Source organism: Jaculus jaculus, chromosome 6 (assembly GCF_020740685.1).
Source record: "Jaculus jaculus isolate mJacJac1 chromosome 6, mJacJac1.mat.Y.cur, whole genome shotgun sequence".
Classification (NCBI taxonomy): domain Eukaryota; kingdom Metazoa; phylum Chordata; class Mammalia; order Rodentia; family Dipodidae; genus Jaculus; species Jaculus jaculus.
Window position 1 is genome coordinate 82,175,471 of NC_059107.1, and position 9,483 is coordinate 82,184,953.

General features: G+C 37.5%; 1 pseudogene; it reads right to left on the reverse strand.

The window, feature by feature from the left end:
* Positions 1-1,743: 1,743 nt before the first annotated feature.
* LOC101605818 lies at positions 1,744-9,483 on the reverse strand (annotated as a pseudogene).

The following is a 9,483-nucleotide window of genomic DNA, read 5'->3' on the forward strand; positions in this document are numbered from 1 at the left end:
ATGCATATTCCTTCAATACACAAGGTCGAAAAGATCAAAACCACATCATCAGATTCATCTGAAAACACCCCACTTCAGGTACCAAATTTATGTAGCAGTTAGCTTCATGTTGCTGGGATGCACATTTGAACCAAACACAGTTTATGGGAAGAAGGAGTTTATTTCAATATTAAATCCAGGAGGAAGTTCAGTTAGTGTTAGAAAAAGCTGCTTCTACATATCCAAGCAGAGAGAAACCATTGCCACTAAGCACCCACCAAAACCAACAAGCATAAGCAGACAGTAAGCAGCAGAAACTCTGCCAAAGCTCAAACTTCTTTGCATATCTTTCATCTGAAAATTATATAGAACTACAAACACAACTTAGGGCTGGACCGCAGGGTCCATTTTCAGTGACACCTCTGCCACCCAGGTGGCTACAGACCCAAATTACAAGTTTTACTAAAACAACTGAGTCTATGGAGGGCCATACATTCAAGCCACCAGAAATGGTTTATATCAAATTATTTTTAGCCTATTGTGAATCAAAAATCTTTTTCTATTCTCTCTTGTATATAAGTGATATATTGAGGTATATATGTAACATATGTAAAGAGATTCTAAGCTGCATAATATGTACTGTTTAGCAAAATATTCTCAGTTTTAGAAAATCATATTACATTATTAATGAGAATTAAAAAAGGACTGAGATTGTGTGTGTATGCTAGTTAAGGAAATTACTGATAGATATAATTCTTTAAAATGATTACCCATTCTGTTAGTGAGTTCTCAAAACAAAAAATAATGTGTTTTTACTCATTTATGTATATGATAACACACATTAGTTGTTCATCCATCCTGATATCATTTAGGTGAGATGTACTAACGTAGTTTATCTTTGTTGAATAATCATCACTTAAAAGAATGGAAACTTAGTCTATGAACTAGGGTAAAACCAAATTGCAGTAGGGAAGAAATAGGAATCATACTGACTTTGTGCTCAAGTATAGCTTAAATGCTAGTTACTTACTGAAATTTTGCAATAGATATTTTCTATCTGCAATTTCATATCTTAAAATACATGTAGACATTCATCCCTTCTTCCTGCATTAGTAACATGTATGTATCTACCCATCAGCATATATCAAGGAATCCCCCTGGCCAAAAATCAAGCTATGACAAAAAAAGAAAAAAAGTTAAAAAATGAAGATTGTGACCCCATGAAGCCTATATTCGTTTTTTTTTTTTAAGATATTTATTTATTTGAGAGACAAAGAAAGAGAGAATGGGCCTGTCAGGGCCTCCAGCCACTGCAAACAAACTCCAGATACATATATCCCTTTGTGTATCTGGCTTACATGGGTCCTGGGGAATGAAACCGGGGTCCTTTGGCTTTGCAGGCAAATGCCTTAACTGTTAAGTCTTTTCAGTCCAAAGCCTATATTCTTTTTGTTTGTTTGTTTATAAAATTCACATTTATTTTTAAAACAGTACAGGTTAGAAGAATTACAGTTTGCTACTCATTGGCACCATGTCACATCACTAATAACTAGTTAGATAAGGGAATGGCATGTGAAGTCCATCTTCAAAATGAAAGTAATGTAATTCATAATTGCAAAATAAAAATAAGTTGTTTGTAATGAACAGAAAAACACAGTATTGTTTTTTGGCTGTGCTATAGATTGAGCCCAGGGCCTTAATATAACATGCAAGCAGGCTATCTCTAAGCTACATTCTCATCCCGAAGTTTACTTTAAGCCCAAACTAGATGGAGCTGGTCAATACTGATGCCAAAAGCTGCCTCAGAAAAAGCTCAAATGATGATGACTCAAGATCTGAGAGGCAAAAAATTTAAATAGTGTTAAAATTTATGGCTTATTTGAAGAATGAGATCAGCTTTGGAACCTAATCAACTTACATTTTTAAAATTTGTTCAAAGCATGTAATAAAAAAGTACTTTAAAATTTTTCATTTATGCTTACATATTTTCAGCAATCCTAAAACTGTTAAAACTATCCCCATCAACACAAAAAAGTTCAAGTATATAACTCTCTTGCACCCCCCCCCCCTGATCTTTGTTATCTTTATTTATTTATCTTTTTGAAAACAGGGTTTCTTGTAGCCCAGGCTGCCCTGGAACTCACTACATAGACCAGGAATGACTTTGAACTGTGGTTATGCACCTACCTCTTGAGTGCTGGGATTATGGGGTACTACCACATGTACCTCAAATCTAGATGTTTTCTGTCAGTATTCTAGAAAAGACATCTAAAAATTGTCAGATCTAACTGAAGTTGGACTTCTGGAGCGCACTGGAAATATATGGATTCTGCTGAAAATAGTTTCAAGTAAAATACTGGTTTCAGAGTTAAGCAGTATAGAAAGTTAATGTAAAATTTCATACATTCACATGAGGAAAAGATCCTGCAGAGATGTCTAGTCACTGAACAGTGCTCATGGGAAAACTTTTTTTCCCTGTGGCATTTTGAATGGCTCAAACTTAAAAAGTACATTCACACAGAGGCTAGGATCCTAAATGGTAATGGTGTTTTACATGATTATAAGAGGTGACCTAATTACAGATTAAATTCTAGGTATGCTACAACCAATATAACAGCAGTAGTATTTGTTGATTCTCTGCCTGCATCTTCATCACCCAGGTCCCCAATATACAGAGGTACATGGTGAATGGGGAAGTTTCCCTGTGGATGTATATTGTAGTGGTAGACCACTACAAAGTAAGGCTTCCTAGAAGTTGTTCCTATGGGAGAATAAAAAAAAAAATGATGCTGCCATGTCCAAGACAAAATTTTAATTTTTTTCTTATTTTTTGCTCCTTAGAATTTTACAAGTCGTAAGTCCCATGCTTTTCTTTTTTTCTCCAATGGAGAGGAGTACATGTTTTCATCTTTGAATTGGGGTCTGTCTTCATTCCCATAAAGAAAATTTAGCATTTAGGAAGATTTGCAAGAAACTTAAAGTAAAGAGGATGGTGGTTACATGTACCTCACTTTAATAGTAGACCAAATCAGCAAGTGGGCCTTTAACCAGTTGTGTACGAGGGTGGTGGGACAAGCAGTGATCGGTTTTGAGAAAGACTAAAAGGAAACTATTAAATACTGCCCTCTTCCATTGTAGAATGGGGAAGAGTAAATACAGTTGAATGAGAATCTTAGCAAAACAATAAGTAGTTTATAGGTCAGGTGTGGTGGTGCACATCTATAGTCCCAGCACTCAAAAGCTGAGATGAGGGATCGTGAGTTCAAGGCCAGACTGCACAACTTTGAGATTTTGCCTCAAAACATAAAAATGTTGAATACTAAAAAGTTACTGCATTTCTAGTTTTTCTCTGAGGCTTGTGAACTTTTAAAGTGCATTAGGAGATTTTCAGGTACATCCAATGTTAGCTGGACAGCTGAGAAGGAAGCAACCTGCAGCCGTACTGTTAACACGGGCCTGTGCAGGATAAGGATAAGGCAGACTGTGTGGGCTGTGCTAACTGGCCATTAAAGGTTGTATGATTAGCATTCCATAGAAAATATTAGGCTTTAAGGTACTTAAAACTTGCTTTTTGAAAATACTGGATAACAGAAGGACAAATAAATAATTATATGACTTATCCTTTCCATGAATGAGTTGGATGCATAGAAGATGTACCGATACTGACGGAAGAGCTGTCTGGATGCCTTGTACATGTGGCCATTGTCTCCGCTGCAGGTCACTGAAATGCGGATTTGGGTCTGGAGTCTAGGGCAAGTTTGATGAAATCTCTGAATGAGCATTGCATGACAGGAATCACAGACTCACACTGGCTTGGTTGAAGAAGGCAAGGGCAGCTCGTTGTCAGAGCAGGCATTGCAGAAAATTTCCCCACAGTTTCTACAGTGGTGCTTTCTCTTGGAGAGTGAGAATTCCTTTTCACGGAGCTTACAGTTTGTTGCCTCTTTGTCTTTCAGCTTCTTTTATATCTTCTATTTTAAGGTTGGACTCGCTGAGCTTGCCGCCAAGTTCTTGCAGGGCTTGCTCCTGCTCGTGGTGGACTTTCTTCAGCCGCTGGTTTTCATCTTGCAGACTTAAGAAATTCTTTTTTAAGAAAATGACTTGTTGGGGCTTGTTTCTAAGATGAGATAAGGCATTTTTCTCCTTCTGATGATCTTCCTGCAAAGTCTGCCTCCATTCCTTTTCGATCTTCAAATCAGTCTCCAGTTGCACCAGCTGCTTCTCCTTCTGAGCAATTTGCCTCTGCAGCCCGTCAGACTCGCTGAGACGCTCCCGGAGGTGCTTTTCCTCCTCGTCTTCAGCCTCCACTTGTGCCTTCTCCGCTCACTGCAATCTTTGCCTTAGCTGCCTCATGGCTGTCGTAATTTTATTGGACTTTTCCTCTAGTCGGGCAATTATTTCATTTTATTCTTTCAAGCCATCTTCAGAGCCCTGCAGCTTCTGGTACATCTCGATGTTAATGGCCTTCACTTCCTCCAGCTGCTGCCGAAGGCCTATCAGAGTGTTCTGTTTCTCATGGATGTCCTTCGCCAGCAACTTCATGGCAAGCTCGAGCTCATGTTTCATACTGACTTGTACTGATAGCTCATTCTCCACATCCTGCTGCAGGTGAACCTCCTCTCGAAGCTGCCTTCTGACATCACTGTACATCTCGTCGAGGCCTTGCCGAGTGCTTGTACGTCTGTAGCTCGGTTTCCACATCCACCTTGGTGACCTCTAACTGCTGCTGCATTTTCATCAAGATCATCTCATTTTCACTTCGTAACTGATGGTTTTCTTCTTGGAGTTTAATGATATTGTTCTTTGCTATTGCTAACTCTTCAATCAGCTTAGTGTTCGACTTTTCTAATGAGTCGACTCTTGAATGGAGGCTGCTCACTGTACTGTTGAATTGTCTATTCAATTCTTCACCATAATTCTTTTGGTCTAAAATGGCAGCAATTTGAACATTCCTTTCTTTATTTCCAATATCTTCTTCATTCTTTAAATACATGGAGAAATCAATCACTCCAAACTAAGAGTCCAGATATTCTCCCTTTACACATAAATTAGCGTCTATCACATTCAGGCCCTCGAGCAGCCTGATGATGACTGCTCCTTCTTCCATCATGAGTGCATGATACTCATAGAACTCACTCAAGAGGTCTCTCTGGATAATTAAGCAATGCAGGTAATCAGCCATCTTTTTCTGCATGAGGGCTAACTGAAGCCATGCTCGTGCACAGCCCAGAAGAGTCTTAAAACTGGGAAAATCCTGGACACTGGCTCCTACTTCCTCGGCTTCTGGGTACAGCTTCTCCACCAGCTCCAAAGGGCCCCAAAAATGGTTTTGTTGTAACTCAAAAATGATTTCCTTACTTTGAGGCTATGCGTCATGCAGTGCTCCATCACCACGAAGAACTGCTGCTGCAGGGGGTAGTCTGAGTCCAGAGTGCAGCCAGAGCTCAGGGCAGACTTGATGACCCCTTGATGTCAGCTTAGCTATGTTTAACAAGTTTGTTCTCTCCACTGCCGTGGGGTCTTTCGTAGTGATGGCGACGGTGCCTTCCCACTGGCCCCAGCTTGCTGGGCCGCATGCTTGGCTCCCCGCGCGAAAGCCTATATTTTTGACATATCATTCCAATATTTTGACTTCTCAGATAGATTCTCAGAACTATTTTAATAAACAAAAGTATGATTTACATTGCCTTCCTAATTCAAATAGAACTAATTTGGAGAGAGAGAAGAATTTACCTAATATCTATCATTTTGCTACTGTGTAGCAAAATAAAACTATATGTGCATGAATACAGTTTTATATGATTAAAACAGTGAAATGATTTTATTGGTAGAGCTAATAATGTATTTGATTACCAAAAAATCAAATTATTTTGGCCTTACAAAAAAAGAAATTTATTTTTATTGCTCAGTATTATTTTAGATATTTGGGTTTTTTTTGTGTTTCCAAATGAATTTTTGGATTGTTTTTTATATTTCCATGAAGAATGCCTTTGGAATTTTGATGGGGATTGCATTAAATGTGTAGATTGCTTTTGGTAAGATTGCCATTTTCACAATGTTGATTCTTCCAATTCAGGAACAAGGGATGTTTTTCCACTTCCTAGTGTCTTCTGCAATTTCTCATAATACTGAGCAACAAAAATAAGGCCGCTGGTATCACCACACCCGATTTTAACCTATTCTACCTATACTACCATAGTAACAAAAACAGTGTGGTACTGGCACAAAAGCAGACATGTAGATCAGTGGAACAGAATAGAGGTCCCAGATGTAAGTCCAGGTAGCTATAGCCACCTGATATTTGATAAAAATGCCAAAAATACTCACTGGAGAAAAGATAGCCTCTTCAGCATATGGTGTTGGGAAAACTGGATATGTATCTGTAGAAGGGTGAAAATAGATCCTTCTCTCTCTCCATGCACAAGAATTAAGTCCAAATGGATTAAAGACCTTAACATCAGACCGGAAACTCTAAAACTGCTAGAGGAAAAAGTAGGGGAAACCCTTCAACATATTGGTCTTGGCAAAGACTTGGTGAATACAACCTCAATTGCTCAGGCAATAAAACAACAGATTAATCACTGGGACCTCATGAAATTACAAAGATTTTACACTGCAAAGGACACTGTGAATAAAGCAGAGGCAACCTACAGAATGGGAAAAAATCTTCGCCAGCTTACATCTGAAAGAGGAATAATATCTAGGATATACAAAGAACTTAAAAAGTTAACTAATGAGGAATCAAACAAGCCAATAAATGGAGAGTTCTCAAAGGAAGAAGTACGAATGGCATATAAGCATCTAAAAAAATGTTTTACGTCACTAGTCATCAGGGAAATGCAGATGAAAACTACACTGAGATTCCATCTCACTCCTTTCAGATTGGCTACCATCATGAAAACAAATGGTCATAAATGTTGGGGGGAAAGTGGAAAAAGAGGAACCCTTCTACACTGTTGGTGGGAATGCAATCTGGTCTAGCCATTGTGGAAATCAGTGTGGAGGCTCCTAAAACACCTAAAGATTGATCTACCATATGACCTAGCTATAGCACTCCTAGGCATATATCCTAAGGACTCATCTCATTTTCTTAGAAGTTCCTGCTCAACCATGTTTATTGCTGCTCAATTTATAATAGCTGGGAAATGGAACCAGCCTAGATGTCCCTCAACTGATGAGTGGATAATGAAGATGTGGCACATTTATACAGTGGAGTTCTACTCAGAGGTAAAGAAAAATGAAGTTATGAAATTTGCAGAAAAATGGATGGATCTACTAAGGATTATACTAAGTGAGGTAACCCAGGGCCAGAAAGCCAAGCACCACATGTTCTCCCTCATATATGGATCCTAACTACAGATGATTGGGCTTCTGTGTGAGAAGGAAAATACTTAGTAGCAGAGGCCAGTAAGTTAAAAAGGAGATATAAAGGGAAGAGAAAGGAAGGGAGGAGGGTACTTAATAGGTTGGTATTGTATATATGTAAGTACAATGATTGAGATGGGAAGAGGATATTATGGAGAATGGAATTTCTAAGGAGAAAGTGGGTGGGGGAGGAAGGGTATTCCCATGGGATATTTTTTATAATCATGGAAAATGTTAATAAAAATTGAGAAAAAAAAAAAAGAAAAAAAGAAACCTAAACCTAGGTATATGTGATTTTTAAAAGTACAAGTATCGTAATTAAATTTTAAATGACTAGGAATAAAATATCACGTTAGTAACAATTAACACCAACTTTACATTAGTTTGAGCCCTTAAAAATTTGTTATGACATTAAAAAAATTTTCTTAATACTCGACAGTGGTTTGTGGTGGTTCAAAGAATCCATTAGATGGCAGTATAATCTCACCATGAAGCTGAGCAAACATACCAATGAAGAACTTAACTCTGGGCCACTCTGAGAGAGGTTTGAATGGGCTTCTTAACAAAGAAATCATTTAGTTTTAATCTTCCTTGATTACTATTGCATTTTTCTGTAATGTAAACCCTCTGCTGAATTTTAAGCTTTAAAAAAATTTACAGATTATAAAAGAAACTGTTGTCTACTTTGCAAGGGTACTTAATGGTGGATACAGATATACAATGCAGTAAATATCCTCAAATTGTATTTTAAAATATCATTTTCCTACAATATAATTTTAAAAATTATTACAAAATAAATTAGGGAGAATATATCATGGATATTTTACTTTAAAAATCTATTTCATGTCACATAGGCACCCATATCAAACTTTGTCTTAAATTATGTGGGTTAAAATAAGCATTATAAAATCAAAAGCTTTACAGAATTAAATCCTGCAGATTAAATTTAAATTGAAAACCACAAATTTTTAAATTAAATATTTTAGAAAGATACCAGGCAAGGAAGAACTATGTTAGGAGTGATAACCCCTGAAATGACAAGTTGTTATGGTCATAGTGTGCTACTGACTGGGATGAGCACAGATTCTTTAGGGGAAAGCCACAGGCTGGCAAGGCCCTGAGCCTGTGAGCAGGATGACAATGGCTAGGTCAGTCCAGGTCATCATCTGTAGGGCTTGATCATTGACCAGCCAGCCCTACTCTTAGCCATTACCACATGTCCTATATAGTGCTGCTTATTCACTTGTGTAACTTAATATAATAATATGTATGACATAACCATGTTATTAAAATGATTTGAAACTGAGAATTGTATACTATAAATATCAAAAACAATAAAAATGAATATAAGGAAAATATTTTAAGTTGAAAAGAAAACATAAATTATGATCTTATATATTCTAAAATTGATAACTGAAAATATATTTCTCATGGCAAAGCTTTTTTATCAGTTCTTACTAAGGGATTTCTTTGGCCTAGTATTGCTTAGTGCACAATTATATATGAGCCTTTTCAATAAATGAGTTCTTTCACTTTTCCCTTGATACTAGCTAGAAAAGAGAATCCCATTTTACATGTGCCTACTTGGATAATGTGTGCTGGATATCAATTCACATCTTTAGCTACCTTGTGTAGTCCTCCAAGCAGAAGGATGCAAGCATGGAGCAGGAAGCTAGGTGTGATGTTACCATTACCCACGTGGGGTCTTACTTCAAAACCAGTTTATAAGAAAACCATGAAATGTAGTACTCCATTAAATCTTCCATCTTCCTGGAATCTAATTAATCTACAACTCTTACAGTTGCATGGCCAAGATCCAGATAATCATGTAAAAATACAAATTCCTCATTATCTTCCCTTCTGTGCCTCAACCAGAATCATGTCTAGAAGCCTGAGATATGCAAAGAAAATGTCCCCACTGGCCTTTACAGGAGTCTCATTCTTCCTGTGCATGCAAAACCATCCACATAATAAAGTCTGTATTTGGGACACACTGGGCCAAGGAATATGTACCATATTAAAATTTACACTCCAGAGAGGAAAGGCTGAGTCCAGTACCAGTAAGAACAGATGGATACAGAAATAGTAGATGGTCTCAATATAATTGTAGTTTTCTACGTACAGTTCGTGCATGGCCAT